Raw genomic sequence first — 24,473 nt, 5'->3', positions numbered from 1 at the left:
ACAATTAAACACACAGAACACCTGTTATGCTGGATGTATTGTTTAGTGTGATTTTCTAGGAGCTGGACGGACACTCTAGTAGAGTAGCTGGTGTGTGTGGGAACAGGTAGAACCTGACACCTCTTTGGAAGATGTCCTGTCCTTGGAAGATGAGCAAGATCGATATTTGGACTCCGTGTGCCCCTTCTTATTGACTGATGGCTGTAACTCTGTGTCGGCATTGGACAGGGGCAAGTCTATAAAAATTGGTTATCTCACAATACATAGACTTAAAAAATAGTTTGATGGCAGCCTGCTGGATGAGTACAGGGAGTGCTTTGAGAGTGTTCATTTCATAACTAAGTGAAAGCAGTTGTTTCACTCTGGGCTTTCATGGAAGAGTAAAAACACCATCAGGCTGGTCAGATTTTCTGCTCAATAATTGGTTTAAAAATGATTTGCACTGCTCTCACAACACCAAACAAAGCAGGAGTATATGGAAAAAGCAATAATTCAACCATCATCTAACTTCTTTTAAACTTAATAACCAGGTCTTGTCCAGACATGCAGAGTAACCCAATAATCACAAGAAAGCAGGTGACCAACATACGATTATCTACTTGTCTAGTTTGTTCACTTGCAATTTAATATGTTTATTGTGATCTAATTTCATTCACTTAAAATAAACTTGAAACATGAAACCCATTTTACTTTCATGTTATGTACTGTGTAGCATAATATAGCACTCATTAACTAAATGAGCTGTTCGGATGGTAAAATGTATCTGTAAATAGCAGGTTGCTTTTCTTAAAATTTAGGTAGTTTCAAGAAAGTAAATTGCTGAAATCAGGATTTTAATCTGTTTTATGACTAATTGGCCATTCAATTTGGATATAAATACATAAGACACAACATTTAGGAAGTCTCTGTCATCATATTAATATCAAATAAAACAGTTGTCATGCCAACTTGGAACTCTAAGCAAAAGCTTGCAAATCTAGTCCCCTTCCAAGTACTTTTGATCGGTCCACTGCATTAAAAAGGACATTGGATGAGCAGAACTACCTGTTAAAGGTTACAATTTTTTATACTATAGTCTGTGTGAAAGTTGCTAAAAATATAGCACTTATTAATTAAAGTTGTTTGGATGGTAAAATGTATCTATAGCAGGTTGTTTTTCTTAAAAGGAAGGATTTTTTTTTAAAGAAAGTTGTTAACGTCAGTATTTTCATTTGTTTTATGTGCCTTTTAGGTGCCATTCACAAAGAACATGTCTTTGCGTTTGAAAACATGGGACACAGCACTTAGAAAGTGTTTTTTAAAGCCTCTATCACCATATTGACATCAAATAAAACAGTTGTCATGTCAACTTGCAACTCTAAACAAAAGTTTGCAATGCTTGTCCCACCTCTGAGTTCTTCTGATTGGTTCACTGCTTTAAAAATTACATTGAGAAGCGGCCTGCATGTTAAAAGTTAAAATTCTAAATCAGAGTTGCTGAGACTTTTATTTCAGTTTGTTGATGTATTTCCAACTCAAATTGAATATTGAGTAGGGGGCGGGGCTTTCTTTTGGGCATCATTCCCTCATAGCAAATTTAAAAGTAAGAGAGGGTATTAATATGCAGTTGCTATAGAAGCCCTCAGGTTGTTGACGCCAACAGAAGGACCGCCACTCCAAATGTGGAAGCAAATGAGCAAACTTTCATTGAAGATTACCAAAACAAACACATTTTTTACAGTTGATTAATTTGCATGGATTAATCATTCACCTTTAGAATAACAACGTGAGATAGCAAAATAAACATTGTAGATTTTTATTTCAAGTGAATTTTAACTCAATGCTCCAAAAGATGCAAGATATGAGTGTAACGCATGCGTATACATTGAAAATCCATGCAAAAATAGTTCATTGGAATGGAAAAACTCATTCTGTGTAAATAGACCCTATAGAGGTTTTATTTCAGTAAGCTAAATTTTAATAACACCAGCTAAGAGCAATCCTAATGACACTTTGTAAATAGTTAATATTCCTCAGATATAAAAGTGGTCATTCACCTATTCAAAACCTCTAATGCATTTCCTGTGTAGCCTGTAGAAAATATCAGGCTGAAGTGCAGTATTATTTATTTTTTATCACAATGGCAATGCCCACATACACTCAAAAAAAAAAAAAAGAAAATTATATATATATATATATATTATTTATATATATTTAACCTGTTCAAACTACTTAATTAAAATGAGTTGAAACAATGCAACTCTTGAGATTTCATTGGGACAACTTTTTTTTTTATGTTCAATGCACATATTTATATGTGCATTGAATTTTATTCATATTAACTTAATTTGTGTTGGGAAAACATGAATGAATTGGGTGAAACCTTGCACTCTTATAATCGTCTTCAGAATGAAACAAGAAGCATGAATTAAGCAGCAGAGGGGAACTTAGTATTCAAAGAAGCCAGGAAGGAAGTTTCATATGCGTGATAACTGGCACTTCTGTATTTGTTTTTTTTACCGCCAAAATTTCAAGAGTCAGACATGCATTTGCAGCTTTAGTACAGGAAACCATTGAAGTTTTTAAATTAGTGATGACTATTTTTGGATGGAACTTATGAAACTAATCCACCCACAATCTGTATTAAGTCCACCGTAGTATACAATAATGCCCCTGCAACCATCAACAACACCCTAGCAACATGGTGTAAAATTTAGCACTCAAATTACAAGTAACACTTTAGTTACCATACAATCAATTCTTACTATTAAATATTGGCTTTTTACCTGCCTGTTATTAAAATATTGATTGTTAGTACTTATTACTCTAGTCTTAAACTATTTATAAGCAGCAAATCAGGAGTTTGAGGCAAAAGTCATAGTCAAGGGTTTAGTAATAGCAAGATTTGCACCTTAAACTAATGTGTGACGGATACCCTAGCAACCATCTATTCACTAGTAACATGGTATAAAATTTAGTACTCATGATAGAAATTATGGTAACATTTTAGTTACAGTAGGACCAATTCCCACTATTAAATAATTACTTATTACTTGCCTGCTATTAAAATATTGGCTGATTATTAGTACTTATTAAGCAGATGATATACTGCATGATTTTATTCTACATCTCTAATCTTAAACTATTAATAAGCTGCAAATCAGGAGTTTATTGAGACAAAAGTCATAGTTGAGGGTTTAATAATAGCAAGAATTACACTTTAATGTTTGATTTATGACCTAGCAACCATCTACAACACCTTAGCAACGGTGGGCATCACAAAGCCCTGATCTCAATCCTAAAGAAAATTTGTGGGCAGAATTGAAAAAGCTTTTGCAAGCAAGACAGCCTTCAAATCTGACTCAGTTACTCAAATTCTGTCAGGAGAAATGGGCCAAAATTCATGCAAACTATTGTGAGAAACTTGTGGAAGGAGACCCAAAACATTTGACCAAAGTTATACAGTTTAAAAGCAAAGTAAAAAAAATACCAAGGAAACATACGTAAACATCTGACTGTCTAGAAATGAATAAGAAATTCTCAAAAAAATAAAAAATAAATAAATAAAACAATTCTCTCATTATTCTGGCATTTAGCAAATGTAAATCATTTAGGTAATCTAGTGGACCTAAAATAGTAAACGTTTAGTAAGATTTACCATCAGACATTAGAAAAAAATGGTTGTGTTCCTTTTTTAGAGTGTATGTAAACTTCTGGTTGCAACTGTATAATATCACATTGTTTAGCAAGCTATTGGATATAACACATGCCTAGTTTGATACCATTTAGGGATGAGTATACAACATTTTCATTTTTAGGTGAACTATCCCGCCTTTACGTTTAGTGTGACCAAGATTACTTATAATGCATGTTAAGTTTCATTTGTAGTGCAGTAAATTTGGCATTTGCATTTCGACTGAAGCATGTGAGGTCAAACGCATTGGAGTCATTTTAGGAGAGGTGTGTGTGCTCGTTACCATGGTACATCAACAGCGAATAAGGCGAGGTGTGGTTTATGTGACAGCAGATCTGTGGTTGCTGTTTTCAGAGTAGCTTCTTCTGATTTCCTCCTGCATGGTGACTGGCGCATGCCTGTTTAGGCTGTGTGGTGAAACATTGTGCCACTTCTCTTCACTGGCACGAATGATTTTTATACAGCAGCCATTTCCTTCAGAGAGAAGTCTGATGAAAACTCCCCAACGAAAGAGGATGTTGTTTCATCAAGATCTTGAATTGAAAGAGTTTGATGTGACAGTTCACCAAAAAAAGAAACTTCTTCCATCATTTATCAACTTATTTATTCCAAATCTGTTGGAAATTATGGTATGGAATACATGGTATTATGGTATGTAATTGTGGAATACGTGGTTTACAAGGACACTCTATAGGCATAATGTATTTTATACAGTAAATACCGTTTATCATATGGCCCTATCCCACCAGTACCCCTAAACCCAACCCTCAAAGAAAACCTGTATATTCAGAGGTACGTCTGGCTGCACTTTGTTTTTAAATGAATGCCACAGGGCGGTATGACGCCACCAATGGCTTCTGTTCATTTTAGCAAAGACGGCTACTCTGGTGTTACCAAATTGCCCAGTAGCTCACCGTGTATGTCGGTGGACTTTGGATGACAGGGTTCAATTCTGGTGAAGAACGGTTCCAGGAACCAAAACAAAAGCAATAAATAAATAAATATATAAATAAACAACAGGCTAAAAAAGTGGTGAAATCACGCAGGCATGATGGCTTTTCTTTTTCTACATTGTTTTTGAAAACACTATCGCTTGTGTTTTATTGAAGGGGGTGGGTGGGTCACTCAGAGTCAGTCGACAGCTGGCCAGGGGTTAACCATCATTAGCCAACTAAGGCCGCAAGTTTTGTCGTGACAAACATAGTTTGATGATTTGGCGTTTCCCAAATCCAATGAACATTCAAATAAACATTCGCAAACGGTGACGCAAACTTGTACGCTTGCAACTACACCCCGGGAGCTGTAGTTAGAAACATAGTTCCTGGCTGTGTTCTTTTCCCAGTTAACCCCCCTATGCCCTATTCATTTAGAACATTCTAACATTTAAACTTGGAATGGTTAAAAAAGCATTAAGGTCATCTCTCTGGGTGCAATTTGCTTTCAAAGTATTTTTACAGTTCAGTTTTAGCGATCTTCATGTTTACAAGTGCGCTCCCTTCGCAGTGCAAAAGCATTGATGTCATTTTGAACTTGAGAAAGCTATAAGTGACCTATTATTTAAAAGCGGAATTTACATTAAGTATTCAAAGCTTGAGAAAGCAAAAAACATAGCATACGTTAATGCTTTTAATTTATAGGTTAGTTATTAAGTATCTGTATTGTATATGACATGGACCTGTTGGTTAGAATATCTCTGCAGGTTTTCATGCGTCAAATTCTAAAAGTAGACTTTAAAAAATAAATAAATAAACAAATAAACAATATCCAACTAAGTAATAATAATAATATTAACAATATTCATAATTATCATTAACATTATTATTAAAGTTGGATTTTTTAAATTTCCTAATAAATAATAAATATTAAGTTTCATTTCTTAATGAATAGTCTCATTATTTATTTATCTATATGATTTGTATATGATATTAGAATACACGTTAGCCTTTGTAAGTGATTTTATGTTAATTTAGAATAGAATATGTAACGTTCTCAATAATATTTGTGAAGGAAACACAGGCTCTATATGTTCCATTTACATGTATTTCAATTAATATGGAAAGCGAGTGCATGTTTTTACCAAAACTAAAATTGTATCTTATTTTACATGCGTGTGCGTGTAAAACGGTATAATTTGCACAAATAAATAATGGGGTTCTTCTCCAAAGAAGTTGTTACTCCACCCCGTTGAGAGCATCATTATAGACATTTTCCGTTATGACTAATGTGGTTCAAACGATGGATCTGCGACAGAGAAACTACGAGTTTTGAGAAACACTCATAACTACATCGTTCTTTTCCCAAACGATGCATCGTACTATGATAGTTCAGTCGCGAGCTAGGTCATTGTTTGGGAAACGCACCCCTGGTCGGCAGAAGTGTATATTGCGCCCTCTGGTGGATTTATGCGAGAAGAGGACGTGCGAGAGGAATTTGTGATCAAATGAAAGCATACACAACGGCCTCTGGTGGATTTGCAAAAGCGAAAATTGCGAGCAGACATACCTCAGATTATGTATTTCGATGTCTCCAAAAATGTAGACAGGGGTACATATCCACAATGAGCCTGGGTTGATTTTTTTCAGTACTGTTGATGTTTAATTAGTTAATGTATGGTTTGTTTTATGCCACAGTGGCTGTTCAATTTCAGATATAATTCTCTGACCTTTCCCCCCCAAACGTTTCATATAAAAAATATTGCATTATTTATTAAGCATATTGGATATTTCTTTAATATTACACAGGCCTAGTTTGAAACCACTTGAGGATGAGTAAATGCTGAGTGCAATTTCAGTTTTTTGGTGAACTGTCCCTTCAAGTTTAATGTCAAAAAACAGTGAATATTTGTTTTGTCTGCAGCGGTTAAATGCTAAAACGAACGTTATCTGGTGAAATCTCTGTTTATAGACACCACTATCTTGTAGGCTACTGTATCACCCCAAAATGAACAATCGACCATAGACAAGATGATATACAGTAGATGCTGGCCGTTTCATGTGATCACAGAGTCTATTTAACAATAACACCAGATGGCAGTATTTCATTCGATATTTTCAACATGATGGTAAATGCTTTTATGTGTGGTAAATGCATGTTAAAATTTTGCGTAATGAACACTTTTGCATTTCTCTGACATTTTTGCTGGTCTGTTGAAACGGCAGCAGTGATGTGTGGATTATTAAAGACTGCTGTCCACTCAACAGATGACAGCAACATCTGACCTGTCGCCCATGATATCATCTGTCCCCCAGTTTGTGTTGAATGCACTCGTCTAAATTTCAGATACTCTTGTTTCTCTCATTTCTCTTCTGTATGTCAGACTGAAAGTGATGGTACGTTCATTAATTCTTAACGCTGAGTGCAAGTGAGCGACGCTAGAAATGAGAAGGAAGACCTTTACAAGCCATAAAGATGGCTTTTACTGATGTCAACTTTTATTGACGGTAATAGATTGATGTCAGTGGATCTCAGTATTGTATTCTGAAAAGCTTTACATTTTCAAAGTTGTTTTTAGACTTAAACTTTATTGTGTTTTTAGTATCAGCAGTAATAATAAGAACAGTATTATATTACGTTGGCTTAATTCAATGTGTACTGCATGGCTGATGACAATGCAAATTGTATACATACTCATTATACATATACATTACATATACATACACAGACGTGCACACATAAATACACACATACATACAGAAAGCTGTAAGTATATAACTACAGAAGGGAAGCATAATGTCAGAGAAGTATATAAATGAAAAGACTGTCTAATGTAAAACAGGTCAAACAGAGAAAATAATTAGTTGTCACTTACAACCAAGGGCGAAATTATTCATACCCCTGGCAAATTCAGACTTTTTGCTCAAATGTAAATAAAAGCTGAGAAATGTATCTATTTTTTTCACAATAATGTCTCTTGTACATCGGCTTACTATCTTTTGGGTGAAACCTGTGCCATTTCCGAACAGAAAAACAATACTTGCTGGTTAAATGCAAGTCACTTTAATTCAGAATTAGCTTCATGTATAAGTAATTGACTGTAAGATATTTTAATTGTTTCTTCACATGAGATAATTTTAAATTTTAATAATGGAGATCAAACTATTATGTATTCGGTTCTAATGAGGAGAAGTTTTTGCTCTGTTAATTAAGGCAGTGGAACAATGTTGATAAAATCGGATAACCATTGATGTATTGACAGGAAATAAGGAGAGAACCAGAAACTGATAACTGTTTTCTTTGCAGCTTTATGTCCTGAGAAATAAAGTTTGCTTTTAGTTTTAAGTCAGGATTACTGAAGAAGAATAATCATTCAATAAGAAAAGACAAGGTTTAGGATTGAAAAGCTTTACATTCTTTTATTGTATTTCAGAACTGGACTGCTCCACAAAACACTATATGAAATAAAATAAAGAGCATATGGATATGTATAGATAAATAATTATTTAAATAAAATAAAACAATCCGTGCAAGGAGGTACTTTTTTTTTTTGCAGTTTTTGACCCAGCCGAGGCTCGAACCAGTGACCTTCTTGCTGTCAGGCGACAGCTCTACCTACTGCACCATAAATATGTATCTCCTGTAAAAAATGTATTCTATATCAAATATTTGGAAATGAAAGTTTAACTGAGCAAGAAATATTTTCACAGTTTTTCCTATTATAATTAATATAGTGAATAAAATTAATAATTAATATAAATGAAAAATGTTTTTAGTTTATCTAAAATATTTTCGTATAAAAAACCTGCTAAAGTCAATATTGTTAGCCCCCTCAAGATTCATTCATTTTTCTTTTTGGCTTAGTAACTTTATTAATCAGGGGTTGCCACAGCAGAATGAACCAATAACTTATCCAACATATGTTTTACGCAGCGTATGGCCTGTAGCGCATGTCTTTATATATATATATATATATATATATATATATATATATATATATATATATATATATATATATATATATATATTTATATATATTTATATATATATATATATATATATTTTTTTTTTTTTAAATATTTTTTTCTTTTTTCTTCGATTATCTACAGAACAAATCACCAGTGTTGCCAGATTAATATAAAAAGTTTAAAAAAATAAAAATAAAATAATAAATAAATATATACACACACACACACACACACACACACACACACACACACACACCTATATATATTTTTAATGTATTATTTTTTATTATATATATTATATTATATATATTTTTTTATTATTATTTTTTAAAACATTTTTAATGTATTAGTTTTTTAAACATTTTTATTATGTTCAGATGACTTGGAGGGTTTTTTACATTTTGGTGTTTTTTTTTTTTTAAGATTTATTTTTGGCCTTTTTACCTTTATTATATAGGACAGTATTGAGACAGGAAGCGAAGTGGGAGAGAGAGAGAGAAGGGGTAGGGTAGGGAAATGTCGTTGAGCCGAGATTCTCGCGACTCGCGACGCCCTGACGTGCTATTGCACCATATGTCGGCGCGCTAACCACTAGGCTATTGCGCCGACCATTTCGGTGGGTTTTGGATATTTTTTGGGCTGGAATCAGTCAGCTACATCTGGCAACACTGCAAATCACTGTTGTCTGATAAATTTTCTAATTGTCCTAGCTTGCCTAAGTTACCTAATTAACCTAGTTATTAGATATGAGCTATTATTTGACCTAATATTATATATTAGCTATTATTACTATCTTCGCTCCATTAAGCACTTGGAAAATGTAATTGATTTTTTTTTTTTTTTTTACTGCACAATTTCTTGACTAATCCATTTTAAAGAACACTGAGCTGTAACCTTGTTATCTGATAAAACCGCATTGTGACTCGTTAGATGAGCATGTGACAGTAACTGCAGTTTTTTTCTCATGAATTTCATTATGCTCTGTGACTGGAACCGTTTGAGGTACATTCCTCGATCTTTAACTCAAAAGGCTTTTGGAGATATAAATACCTGATCTCTGCCACGGCAAGCGAGCGGAGAATGGATTTCTCCTCTAAGTGGATTTGCTAAGGAACAATTATATTTTGTAAAGGCACTTACATTTCAGTGCGGCAACACTTTGAGATCGAATTAGGTAATTTAATAAAGCTTGTTTTATTATGTAAGACACAAAAAGCAAAGCACGGCCGAAAGATCAAGAGTCAACAGTGCATTTCTACTTTTGGTCATGAAATGGTTTTATAATTGCAATTAAATTTATATACACAATTGAAGCCAGTATTATTGGCCCTCTTGAATTATTATCCCCCCTGTTTATTTTTTCCCCTAATTTCTGTTTAACGTAATGAAGATTTTTTTCAACATATTTCTAAACATAACTTCTATTAATAACTTCTACTAATTTCTAATAACTGATTTATTTTATCTTTGACATGATGACAGTAAATAATATTTGACTAGATATTTTTCAGAACACTTCTATACAGCTTAAAGTGACATTTAAAGGCTTACCTAGGTTAATTAGGTTAACTAGGCAGGTTAGGGTAATTAGGCAAGTTATCGTATGACGATGGTTTTTTCTGTAGACAGTCGGAAAAAAATATACCTTGAAGGGGCTAATAATATTGACCTTAAAATGGTGTTTAAAAAAAAAAATGCTTTTATTCCTGCCGAAATAAAACAAATAAGACTTTCACAAGAAGAAAATTTTTTATCAGACATACTGTGAATAATTCCTTGCTCTGTTAAACATAATTTGGGAAATATTTGAAGCAGAAAAAAAATTAACAGGAAGGTGAATCATTTTGACTGTATATTTATTAGAACACAAAATAAATGTGCTGTCAGGGGGGTTGCATTTGTGTGGACCTCATGCTGTGGCCGCTGGTCAGGAATAATAGAGTAAAGCCGCTCACTGCACATAGCAGGTGGCAGATGCTTTGCTCTGGCTGTAACATTAATGATTCAATACTTTGAGTGAGGTTGGTTCCCTCTTGCCTTTTAGCCGTTTGCAAATAATGCATGTGTTGTTTAGTTTGATTCAATGTGTGATATTCATGATTTTTGCTATAGATGTGTACTGAATCAGAAACACAGATTGATTTAAAATCAAATGGATGTATTACTGAGTGAAACAGAAAATAAAAGAAGAAGAAGAAGATATAATAATAATAGTCTGGTAGGACTGGGTTTCCCAGTGTTGCGTTGTGGCTGGAAGGGCATTCGCTGCGTAAAACATATCCTGAATAAGTTGGTGGTTCATTCCGCTGTGAAGAACCCTAATTAGTAAAGGGACTAAGCCAAAAAGAAAATGAATGAATGAATAAATGGCAGGACCGGGAGTTTGGTAAGCATTTTTAATGTTTTTGTTGAAAGAAGTTTTGTCATTTAAAAATATTTTAAATATAAAATGCATTTAGTTTGATGTGATTGGGTGTTTGCCCGAGTCTCCATTGTCACATGATCTTTTAGTAATTTTTCTAATACACACAATCTTTAGTCAGGATTTTTTTTATTATTAGCAAAGTTCAAAAGAACAACATATAACAAATATTTTGTAACTTAATATACTAATAATAGACTGGCATTTTATTTAATGCATACTTGCTGAAAACTTTTACAATCATTTACAATATGCATATACATACAGTGGAGTACAAAATTATTAGTCCTCCTGTGAAATTTAAATTTTTCTTTAAATATTTTACATGTGATGATTAACAGAGCAAGATGACTTGTAAAATAATACATACTGACATGTCATCATGACAAAGACAAAAGAAATTTGTTATTAAAATGATTATTTTTTTTTACAAATTTGTTGACAATAATCTTGTTAAACAGCACTTAAAAATATTTGGAAAAGTATACGTTTTGATAAATACAGTGCTCAGCGTAATTGAATACATCCTATTTTAAAAATGAATATATTTATCCATTTCTCAGTGAATATTTTTTGGTGCTTTTGAACAAAGAATATTTATTAAACAGATAAATTTAGTAAAATAATATTTTAGTCACCAAATATCTTTAAAAAAAGAAAAATAATAGATTTAAATTATTGCAAAATATTGCAAATACATTTACAGCTACTAAATTTCAACAAAAGTTTGTATGTTTTTTGTTTCTTTAGATTTTTTCTATTTTTTTTTTTTTTTTACATTTTTATTTAATATTTCCCCCCTAACATATACATTTGCGCTACTCCTTTTTGGACCATTATCATACATTATTTTATTAGACTTACTCCAGATTTGGCTTCAGTACTAGCTAATTTAATGTATATGCACAAATATAATATTGTGAAGCATCCTATTGAAAATATTTATTTGAATGAGTGATTTGCGAGGGGTGTACTCATATGCTGAACACTGTATATATAGTTGAAGTCAGAATTATTAGCCCCTCTTCAATTTTTAAATTTTTTTCCCCAAATGATGTATAACTGAGCAAGGAAATTTTCCCATTATGTCTGATAATATTTTTTCATCTGGAGAAAGTCTTATTTGTTTTATTTCGGCTAGAATAAAAGCAGTTTTTAATTTTTTTAAAAACATTTTAGGGTCAAAATTATTAGCCCCTTTAAGCTATATTTTTTCAATAGTCTATAAAATAAACCATCGTTATACAATAACTTGCCTAATTACCCTAACCTGCCTAGTTAACCTAATTAAGCCTTTAAATGCCACTTTAAGCTGTATAGAAGTGTCTTGAAAAATATCTAGTTAAATATGATTTACTGTCATTATGGCAAAGATAAAATAAATAAGTTATTAGAAATGAGTTATTAAAACTTTTATGTTTCGAAATGTGTTGAAAAAAAATCTTCTCTCTGTTAAACAGAAATCGGGGGGAAAAATAAACAGGGGGGCTAATAATTCTGACTTCAACTGTAGGTTATAATTTGGTGCTTTTAAACAAAGCAGATTTATTAAACAGATATATTTTAGTCACTGAACATCTTTATAAACAGAAAGATAATACATTTAAATTAATGTAAAATATTGCATATAGATTTACAGCTACTAAATTCCAACCGAATTATATATATTTATTTATTTATTTTTATTTATTTTATTTTATTTTTTTTGCTATTTTGTTTTTTACATTTTAATTAAATATTTTCCCCTAACACATTCAATGTAAAAAATGCAGGGTTCCACACAAATCGTTTATGTTGTCCCAACACAAATTAACACGATTAAATTATTTTAACACTTTTAACAAAATTTGTGGATTGAACATAAAAAAAATCAGTTGTCCCAATGAAATCTTAAGAACTGTGTTGTTTCAGCTCATTTTAAATAAGTAGTTTGAACGAGCAACTAAATATATATTTTTTTGAGTGTACATTTGCTTCAGTACTAGCTAATCTAATGTTTATGCACAAATATAATATTGTAAAGCATCTGAATTGAGTGATTTGTGAGGGTTGTACTCATATGCTGAACACTGTATGTTATGTGTTAATTTTATAACACATAATCTTCATTAATTCTAATAAATTCTAAAACATTTCTTCTGATTTTCCAAAATAAAAACATTTCTTCTTACGTCAGAAAATCCTCAATAGAATAAATGAGACAGGTAAAATGCCTTATCAAACACCCCTAATGTTTATTTTATAAATTATGCACAACTACACCAGCGACGTCCCAAACCAAAAACCAAACAAACAGTAACACTTTCTGTTTGCTCTGCATCTTACTCTCACATGCACACCCACCATTATTTCCATTGTTGTAAAGCATTCTCTGCACTGCAACGAATCTGATTATTTCTTAAGCCATTCCAGCATTAGGGTGTCTGCAGTGCCTGTAGTGGAGTTCAGGCGGTGTAGCACGAGTGCTGACCCCCACCCGCACATATAAATCAGGATAACACCAGCTGCCTGGTGACATCACAGCCCCCCCTGCATGCTGATTGGACCATCGCTGCCATAGCCGGTTAGTATGGCTGCAGCGGTGGGATGCTGCTGGAACTAGAACAGACCTGAACGGAGCATCCACACCAGCACCATTCCCAAAAACAGGAAGCCGCCTGCCTTTTTAAAACTGCCCTCGATTAGAAGCAGAGAGAGAGAGGGAGAGAGAGAGAGAGAGAGAGAGAACAGGAGGAGAACATTCAGAGCTCAGTCGCGCTGTGTTTTCACACGGAAAGCTTCTCTCCCCGGAGGAAATAAAGGATAGCTGATGTGGTTTTCCACACGCACACTTACACACATGAAGGACACAAAGAATCAGCGTGCACAATGGCTCACTTTAAGGACGTAGCTGTGAAAAAGACCACGTCTCTGAATCTGGTGACGGGATTCTTTCAGTATCTTCGCGGTAAGTGGGATGTCTCCTGCTCTCATCCGACTGGATCTTTCAGGAGTGAGGGATTCACTTGTACATGTTCACTGAATGTAGGTGAAACAGATGCATGATCCAGATATGCAACGGCACGTCTCTCTGGGTCATATGGCTCACTAGACATTATTGGCCAGCTGAGGTCTTCCTCGTCTTCTTCCCCCTACTCGGGAGAGGTAATCTCAGCTTTTTGGGCTGATGTTATCCTCTTTACAGCTGCGCATGTTGGATTATGACGGCTGTGGTGTGCTTAAGGCTGCACCGGCATGCCATGTGTGCTGTGGTACATGGATGCTTTTTTAATAACATACATCATGCATTGCATTAGGACGTGCATGCAAACCTTAGGATGTTGTGTGTTGTGGATATCGCTGGCCTGTTGTCTGAGCCTATCGTGCGTAAATATGTCTGGTGGGTGTTTGTTGGTGACCTAAATGACCTTATCTGTGTCTTGAAATGCTCTGCAAGATTTGCATATTGTGCTAATGGATGCAAGTCAAGCTTTTCTAGTAGTACATTTAGACTAAAAAGAAAAAAAAGACCAGTGCTCCAGTGCTCATACTTGTAGTAAGTTAAATAGTTGCAGTGTTAAATGTTTTATTTTTTACACACCAGATGATTTGGATCAATATGTAGTCCCTGTAAAGTTATAGTTCACCCAAAACTGATCATTCATCATTTACTTGTCACAAACCTGTTTGAGTTTCTTACTTAGGTAACACTTTATTTTGATGGTCCATTTAAGTATTAGTAGACTGTCTGCTTAATATCTGTTGATATGCTCCTTCAACAGACATTTAACTGACTATAAGAAACTCTGAAAGTACATGTCAACTTACACTAACCCTAACGCCAACCAGGGCTGGATTAACATAAAGGCTAGCTGGGACTGAAGCCCCAGGGTCTACGGAAGAAGGGGGCCCTTGATTGGTTGAATAATTAATTTGGGCTATGATGCGGGAAATGCCTCTTTGCGTTATGCTTTTTCTTGTTGATGATGTGTAGTATTTATTTCAGTTCGCTGCTGTTCAAAAACAGTGACGCTGGTGCTAAACTGGGGCTCGGAGCGGATGTAGCCCAATCAGCATCTTGAATAGCCCTGTTAAGGCACCCATAAGGGTGATCAGATGTCCTAATTTTCCGAGGACAGTCTTATTTTGGCACTACCGTGAGAACCGTTCAGTCAAAGGTAGGCTAACCAAGCTTGTCGTAGGAAAAAAAAAAATTCAAACAGTCTTCATCATTGATACACTTTGGTGTATCATTGGTACATGTAGTAACAGAAGCTGGGATGGGCTGAATCATGCTGAATGGACTCATAACTAAAGCAAAGTATCGGCCGCGCGGTGGTTACAGCTGGACTCAAGGAACCGGCACGCACCCGCACAATCCTTACAAAACACAATATAACTGAGACAGTTGTCGGAAAAATTAAATAGCGTACACAAACAGTTATCAAAATGTCTATCGTTGCAGAACATGTATCTTAATAAAATACACTCGGTTATACTTTACAGTGTCTAACTAGTTAGAAAGCCAATTTTTTTATGAATATTAACTGTGCTCAAATTAGGAAGTATTGCAGGTGGTTTTTGTTTGAACTTTAAAGTTCATATTATGTCATTACTTGATTTTGTATAGCCTGCATATTTAAAAAAAATTTATAATAATAATTTATAAAATATTAATAATAATAATAACAACAACAAAAATAACACCAACTATTTATATATATTTTTTATTTTATTTTATAATTTTTAGTTTGGTAAAAAATTAAAGGGAGCCCTTGGATTTGCTGTAACCCCAGTGCCCAATGTGTCCTAACCCGGCCCTGACCCCAACCTAACAAACAGTCTATTTATAATCTAATAAGAATTAGTTGACATGTAGATGCAATGTAACTTAAATTTAAGAAATGGATTATCAAAATAAAGTGTGACACTTTCTTCTGTCAAACACAAAAGAAGATATTTCAAAAATGCTGAAAACCTGTAACCATTGACATTCATAATAGGTAAAACAAATACTATGGAAGACAATGGTTACAGGTTTCTAACATACATATATTTCAAACCAACTTAGTTTGTGTTTAACAGAAAATAAAAGGTTTGAACCCACTTGAGCGTGAGTAAACAGTGAGCACATATTCATTTTTTGGTGAACTATCTCTTTAAAGCTACACAGCAAGAACATGGCAACCACGTGAAGCTGTGGAAATAAATAGCAACACCCTAGCAACCACTCTGAACACTTTTACAGTCATTTGGAAATGCTTAAGAGTCTGCAAAGAACATCTTAGACACAACAGGTCTAGTGCATAGCAACACCCTGAAAACGTGTCAGAAGTCATTTACAGAATAATTTCTGTACAACATACATAACATCTTAAAGCTGGCTCACGCTGTGAGGTTTTCATTCATTCATTAATTAATTAATTAATTAATTCATTCATTCATTCATTCATTTGTTCATTCATTCATTCATACTACTGGTACATTCACAGTACTGGGAAACAACCCTACACTCTCACATTCACACATACACTCACATACTACGGCCAATTTAGTTTATTAATTTGACCTTTAATGCATTTCTGTGGACTGTGGGGGAAACCAGAGCACCTGGAGGAAACCCACATCAACACGGGGAGAACATGCAAACTCCACACAGAAATGTCAACTGGCTCAGTCAGGAACTAGCGACCTTCTTGCTTTGAGGCAACAGTGCTAACCACTGAGCCACCATGCCGTCACATACATAGCATCTTAAAACAAACAGTAATGGTGCTCTGAAAAAAACACATTGACATCTTATTGACTGCATAGCAAGCAACACCCTGGCAGCTACTTTTAACCTCCATAACAACATAATGACACTGGCCTTACAGTAACTCAGAATATCCGTTTGGCTGCATGGCAACAACCTGGCAACCACTTAGAACATCTTTGAAAACAAGTAGCAACACTCTGGCAACCCCTATGAACATGTTTACAGCCACCTCACAATGCCCTGGAAACTGCCAAGAACTTCTTAGTAACTGGATAATGATGACTTGACAGCTACTCAGAATAATTTATAGTTGTGTTACAAGACGCCGGCAACCTCTTTGAACACCTTAGAAGCCACATCCTGCTTTTGCCACATTTGCCATTTTAATATTTCTCATACAGAGGAGAATGGCAATGCTATGATAAATTGGTAGTCACACAAGTGCAACGTCTAGCAAAATTGAGCCATACTGACAGGAAAAAAACATTACAAAATCTAACAATTTACTTGAAGTCCAGAGCCTGCTGAAACTACACCTAATAGAGAATGGGAATGGGACATTATAGTTCAATGCATTATGGGAATTTGGGACACAGGAACCTGGATCCCATTGATCTGTTTAGGTTTATTGTATCATAAACTATCACACTCTGATTGCAATAAATTGTAAGCACTCACACTACAAATAAAGAAGAAAATTGTACATGGATGCATTTTCTTGTGGCAGCTTGTTGATAACAATAAAAAAAAAAAAAAAAAAAAAATATATATATATATATATATATATATATATATATATATATATATATATATATATATATATATATATATTAATAATAATTTGGCGAGGCAGTGGCGCAGCAGGTAGTGCTGTCGCCTCTCAGCAAGAAGGTCGCTGGGTTGCTGTCTCAAACCTTGGCTCAGTTGGCGTTTCTGTGTGGAGTTTGCATGTTCTCCCTGCCTTTGTGTGGGTGTCCTCCGGGTGCTCCGGTTTCCACCACAGTCCAAAGACATGTGGTACACGTGAATTGGGTAGGCTAAATTGTCCGTAGTGTCCGTAGTGAGTGTGTGTGTGGATGTTTCCCAGAGATGGGTTGCGGCTGGAAGGGCATCCGCTGCGTAAAAACTTGGATAAGTGGGCGGTTCATTCCGCTGTGGCGACCCCGGATTAATAAAGGGACTAAGCCGACAAGAAAATGAATGAATGAATGATAATAATAATTCCTGACATCTTTATAGCACTTTTCTGGACACTCAAAGCACTTTACACATTGGAGGCGATCTCCTCATCCACCAACAGTGTGCAGCATCCACCTGGATGACACGACGGCAGCTTTATTGCCACACCGCACACCAGCTGATTGGTGGAGAGGAGACAGTGATGAAGCCAATTATAATATGGGGATGGTTAGGAGGATAGACGGAGGCCAGTGGGCAAATTTGGCTGGGATGCCAGGGTTAAACCTCTACTCTTTTTGAAGGACAACCTGGGATTTTTAATACCACAGAGAGTCAGGACCTTGGTTTAACTTCGCATCCAAAAGACGGCACTCACTGAGCAGTATACAGTCCCCATGAACATACTGGGGCGTCAGGACCCACACAGACTGCAGGTTGAGCGCCCCCTGCTGGCCACCATATCTGGCAACAACCTGGCTTTCTTATGTGGTCTCCCATGCAGGTACTGAACTGGGTGCAGCCCTGCTTAGCTTGAGTGGGAGTTTCAAAGATCTAGCTGCCAGCTACCCTAAATATCATATGTAATGTATATTTTCCAATTCTCAGACACTCAAAGAGCATTTATAAAGATGCTCTCAGCCCATTTCATCCAGAGTGTTTGTAATATGTTTTTCAAAACACATTACTATAAACACATTACTATATGTGGTGATTTGCATTGGTTTACATTGTGGGCTCCTGAGCGAGTCAGACAACACTCATAACAGACTAACAATGTAACAATACGCTGGCAACACAAGTACAACCTACAGTAGCAAACAATCAGAACATATATATATATATATATATATATATATATATATATATATATATATATATATATATATATATATATTATAGGTGGGCATAGATTAATTTTTTAATCTAGATTAACCTAGATTAATCTTGGAATGAAACTAGATTAATCTAGATTAAAATGGCTAATTTGAATTCTGCCGAAGGCATTCAGAACATGTGTGCTACCCAAATAATAAGTCTTTGAGAAATGTTTCTCAAGCCAGGTGGCGCATTAGACCAGGGGCTCATCTCCTGTTTCCAAAATGCATCACAAACTGCTTGAGAAACTGTTCCACTATGATAATTGGTGATGAAAATAAATTATTTTCTTGTACTTGTACTTGTGTTACTAACTGTTTATTCAGTTAAATAATAATTTTAAACTGTAGGCCTACATAAGCTCTAAACAGCGATTTCATACTTGCTTTTGATGTACGTACATACAGAAAATGCTGCTTCGCAAGGCCAAGTTCAAAGAGCCCTGACGGTGTGTTAAACATTGAGTATGTTTACATGGGCAACAATACTTTAATACGATTTTAATATGATCAAAACAATTTTTATTAAGAGTCTCCCATGTGAACAGAGATTTTTAATGACCTTCATGCGACTAAAGGCTTTACTGAACTAAACAGAAATGAAAGACATGTGGAGGATGCTTATATTAGTGGCATTATACCACTGCAACACTGCAATCAAACTATCATGTAGGACTTTCCGACATATTTTCCGACAAGATTCACACACACGGCTGTCAGAAAAGGACCACACACACAAACACGCAAACACACACACACACACATCGTGAAATGCAGAGGTTTTTTTTTCTTTCTATTTTGCTGGCGTTATTAAATTTCATAACACTCACATCAGTCCTTACTCCTTATTTGTGTCTAATACCCCAGTTTGTCACAGGAAATGTTCATGAGTTAAAGTGAAACTGCCAAACTGCAGTTAAAGTCAGGCATCCTGCTGATTTGATTCAGAAGACCACTTTTTTGTCAGACGGCTCACCGGTCAGGGATACATCCGCGCTAAAATATCAAGGTGAAAGTCGCCATAACTTGCGTAAAATAGACCCAGCTTCCATCCCAACTTTGAGAATAGATTAACGTTCTATAGATATATTTTTTTATCGCGCTACGTTAACGCCGATAACGGCTCACCACCGATATATATATATATATATATATATATATATATATATATATATATATATATATATATATATATATATATCAGCCTTCCAACCCCCAGGATGTCCTAGTAACACCTTAGTAACAACCCAGTTAATCTTAGCAACAACTCAAAGCATTAGCGGCCTGGCATTCATAGAAAACTTTTACATCAGGCACCCACTGAAAGTAATGGCGAGTTCAGACTGCATGATTGATTTTAACCCCGATTTTGACTTGACGACAGGTTTTGAGAAATTTTTGACGAATGCCTGAAATCACAGGCAAATCGGTGCTCGTTTACCTGAGTAACGCTCACATAATGTGAACTATCAAAGACGCGATCTGAGAGAATCGCAGATGAGTTGCCGATGCCCGTGAGATATTTGGTAATGCTAAACATCTGGAGCTGTTGGCAATTCAAATCATGCTGTGTAAAAGGGTTTTGACTGAAAATAACATCAGTGATCGCCTACAGCCAGTGAGGGAGCAGCATTCACTTGTGTGTGTGTACCTACAGGCCAGCGGGAGGTTGGGGGAGAAGTTAAAAGCGCTCCTTTTCTGTTTATTTGGACCCATGAAATGGAGGTAAAACTAGTGGACATTTGGCAGGAGCACCCGTGTCTGTTTGACGTGTCGTGAGCAATATCACAACCGGGTCAAAAGAGAAAGTTGAGGAGAAATGACTAATTCCCTTCAAACCAAGCTGAGCAAATATGTACATTTTCTACCCCATTAAAGGCTTCTTTTCTCGTTATGTAGGTAATAACAAAAGATATACTACATGTTTTTGGTTGAGAGTTTGGACGAAGTTGTTAGCGATTCATCCTATTGTAAAGTCATGCAATGTGAAATGCCGAAAGTTGCCGATCCATCTTGCAGTGTAAACAAAGCAGCAACAAACCGCCAGCCCAGGGGTCCGTTCTTCGTACCACGCTTAAATGATCTAAGATGATTTGGCAGATCCTGGACAGGGCTCGAAATTAACGTTTTTACTTGGTAGCACCGGTGCTCCCAACTTCAAATATTTAGGAGCACCAAAAAAAAATTTAGGAGCATCCACCAAAATGAATGAGCACCGCTGCAAATAGTTTTTTAAGGTATTTATTGTATTTTAAAACAACATCAATAGGACTAACAAAAACCAGAAACAACTATCTAACTAATGCTGTGATGACTTGATATTTGTGTGCAATAATTCCAAAATGAATGTCTAATAATTATAGAATATTAATGATAATGAAAATGACAATAATAGTAACAATGAACTGCCTTGAACGTGCATGAATATCTGCTATAAAAAGTCTGTTACTTTATGAAAAATAAATGTATAGTTTGCATCAAACAAAAATGAAGCATTGCAGTAAGAAATATTTATTTTGTGCTGTTTTATATGAATGTCAATTTAATAAATAATTTTTCTGCTACAAAACGAATAAAAGATTATAATAAATAATTCAATTCAATGCTGAAAGCTGCAAAGTCATCAGTAAATAAATAAAAAATAATATACACCTCAAAAAAGAATAGACAAAAAAAAAGTAAGTAAAGTCTCAATTCTATCACTCTTTAAAAGTTTTGGTTTCAGTCTGTGTCAATTTAAAGGTTCAGTCTGAGCTGATCTTCATTTTTCTGTGTTAGTGGAAAGCAGGCGAGTCAGCCGACCCAATTTATGAGCAGGTTGAGCAGGATTCTTGCTGTGACCACCGGCGCAAAACCGCTGTTTGTTATGATGAGCCATAGTTTCAGTGTAAACTTAGTAAAGGCGAGCTTCTTTGGCGATGATATGTACAGTATTAGATTTGACTTTTAGCGGACATTTGCGCTGAACACGCAGTGAATGCAACGCATCGAGATTCGGGCGCTTTCTCCGAAAAGCACGTACTCGATTGATCTCAGCTGGCAGATATCCATCACGTGTCATGATCGCTCTCATCTGCGCCTCAACTTTAGGTGGGGTTTGCAAACCTGCATGCTTTAAGTTTTCATTCTTCAGCCGTTTGAATTTCCCGTGGTCATAAAAGCTCCTTCCCTGTCATCTGACAGCGGAATACCTTGAGTGATTGACAGCTAATATGAACCAATATAGCGGCAGGGAAGAGCGATTCAGCACGTTTTTACAAAAAAATCAAAACAGGTCGCACTACAACCATTATCTGCAGTCGCACTAATGCGCCCAAATATATTATTAGGTCGCATAGATTAATTTTCGGGCGCATATGGGACCAAAATAGTCGCAATTTCGAGCCCTGCTGGATCTTTTAATGTTGATAACTAATCTTTGGCTAATTTGGTTCGTCAAACAAGTTCGTGAATCAGATTAAAATGTCTGGATGAACTGATCTGGGATCGCTGTGTGTGTTGTAAAGGACAGATCTATCGATCCTCAAAATCATGATCAGTGCATCGATTGGCTGACAGCAAAGCAGCGTAATGACATCATCTGATTAATATTCAATTATCCATGAGCAAAATTAAATAAAATTTGTAGGAAACGGTTTGTTAAATATGATACGCAATAATTTTCCACCTTTGTTGTGGGCTTTACCCTTTCATGTGTCAAGAGTATTTAGCAATTTATTTAGTTTTATGGTTAGACCGGATTTTCTTTACTATAGTAGCCATAGTAGTATTATAGTAGCCGGTTGTAAAGAATAACTGGATGTTTACAAAAGGTAGTGCTGTCGCTTCACAGCAAGAAGGTCACTGGGTCGCTGGTTCGAACCTCGGCTCAGTTGGTGTTTCTGTGTAGAGTTTGCATGTCCTCCCTGCCTTCGCGTGGGTTTCCTCCGGGTGCTCCGGTTTCCCCCCACAGTCCAAAGACAGGCGGTGCAGGTGAATTGGGTAGGCTAAATTGTCCGTAGTGTATGAGTGTGTGTGTGTGAATGTGTGTGTGGATGTTTCCCAGAGATGGGTGCGGGTGGAAGGGCATCCGCTGCGTAAAAACTTGCTGGATAAGTTGGCGGTTCATTCTGCTCTGGCGACCCCGGATTAATGAAGGGACTAAGCCAACAAGAAAATGAATGAATCAAAAAGTTCATATCAATAAATATTCTCTTTGAACCACCAGGTGGCAGTCTTTGTACTTTTATTTTGGAGTGCAGATTGCATAAGTTTTATTAATAACTTTATAAATAATTATTGTTAAAAATATATATATTTACTATTTTCCCAAGTGTATATAACTACTGTAAGAAAATATCAGGTATCATTGGTACATACTTTCAGTTTTATCTTTGCTTAATCTGACCTGATCTAATCCTGTTTATATGAAATGAGCCTGCTCCCTAGCAGATTTGAGCTACCAGAACTGTTGCTATGACAACAACTCATGGATCAGTTTTAACGAACAAAACGATCTTGGATTGTCAATAACCAAATCCAGCTAACTGAGTAATCCACGTACAAGGAACGAACCCCAGATTGTCATGCAGCGTGAAAACCAGGGCCGGAGTAGGACTCCTTTTCAGCCCTGGAGTTTTAAGCATTAGACCAGCCCACCTCAGTTCACGACTGACTATATTAAAATAAGGTCATTTCCAATTCTGTTTCTAATTACACGATCACGTCTTTTTCAAGAAAACAGCTGCTTTAGAACTTCAAATGTTCAACAACCTTGCAGTTTTATATGTCTTAACAATAAAAATGAAAAAACAAAAAAAAGAAGTACTACTCAAGTGAGGATCGAACAGGAATCATCGATGTCGTAACACAACATGCTGACCACTGGACCACAATGGCACTGTAACTACTGTGAGGCCGGAATGATTGTTAAATCATCATTACCCTGCAGGCTGCATTTTGCTCATGGGACTGCAAGACAATAAATAAGAAGAATGGAGCTGCGGCAAAAAAATGAATAAAAAGAGTGAGGCTATGGTCAAACAAATAAATAAATGAAAAAAAACTGCGACTGCTGAGAGTGCAAGCAGCTAGAAACTCGCGTCCAAAAAAACGGACCGGCCCACCGGGAACTCCCCAGGTCCTCCCGATTGGCCAATACGGGCCTGGTGAAAACATTTGTGACACGACTACTTTGAAAATCCTGCTGTCTGAACTCGGCATAAGAGCACATTAGAAACTACCTTACAAGATCCTGGTAACATGCTAATATTTATATTGAAACACCTTAGCAACAAACTCAAAAATTGTAAACTTTTTCTGTGCTGATTTGTGTTGGTATACATTGTGCGCTCCTGAGCAAGTCTGAAAACAAAGCAGATCACAACTTTGTTAATCTAACATTTATAATAATTGCAGAGAGATCATTCCCCACGTCATTCAATTCGCATGTATGAAAGCATTTTGCCATCCCTGTAAAATATAATGATGATGGACGTCTAGTTCGAGCCCCTCCCCGGGAGTATCGTCAATCTATAGTGATCGATGATTGGCTCCTGTACTTGAAGGCGGGCTGTATTCACCATATAGTGATCGATGATTAGCTCCTGTACTAAAAGGCGGGCTTTATTCGCCATATACCGATCGATGATTGGCTTCTGTACTAGTAGGCGGGGCTTTATTCACCATATTGACCGTTATACCTGTA

General features: G+C 35.7%; 1 protein-coding gene across 1 annotated transcript in view; it reads left to right on the top strand.

Moving 5' to 3' along the window:
- Nucleotides 1-24,473, top strand: part of syne1b (spectrin repeat containing, nuclear envelope 1b) — a 329,470-nt gene that overhangs the window by 11,672 nt on the left and 293,325 nt on the right. The window lies entirely within an intron of this gene.

This window comes from Danio rerio, chromosome 17 (genome assembly GCF_049306965.1).
Source record: "Danio rerio strain Tuebingen ecotype United States chromosome 17, GRCz12tu, whole genome shotgun sequence".
Taxonomy (NCBI): Eukaryota; Metazoa; Chordata; class Actinopteri; order Cypriniformes; family Danionidae; genus Danio; species Danio rerio.
Note: the sequence above shows the minus strand (reverse complement) of the source record. Positions and strands in the feature narration are given on the sequence as shown.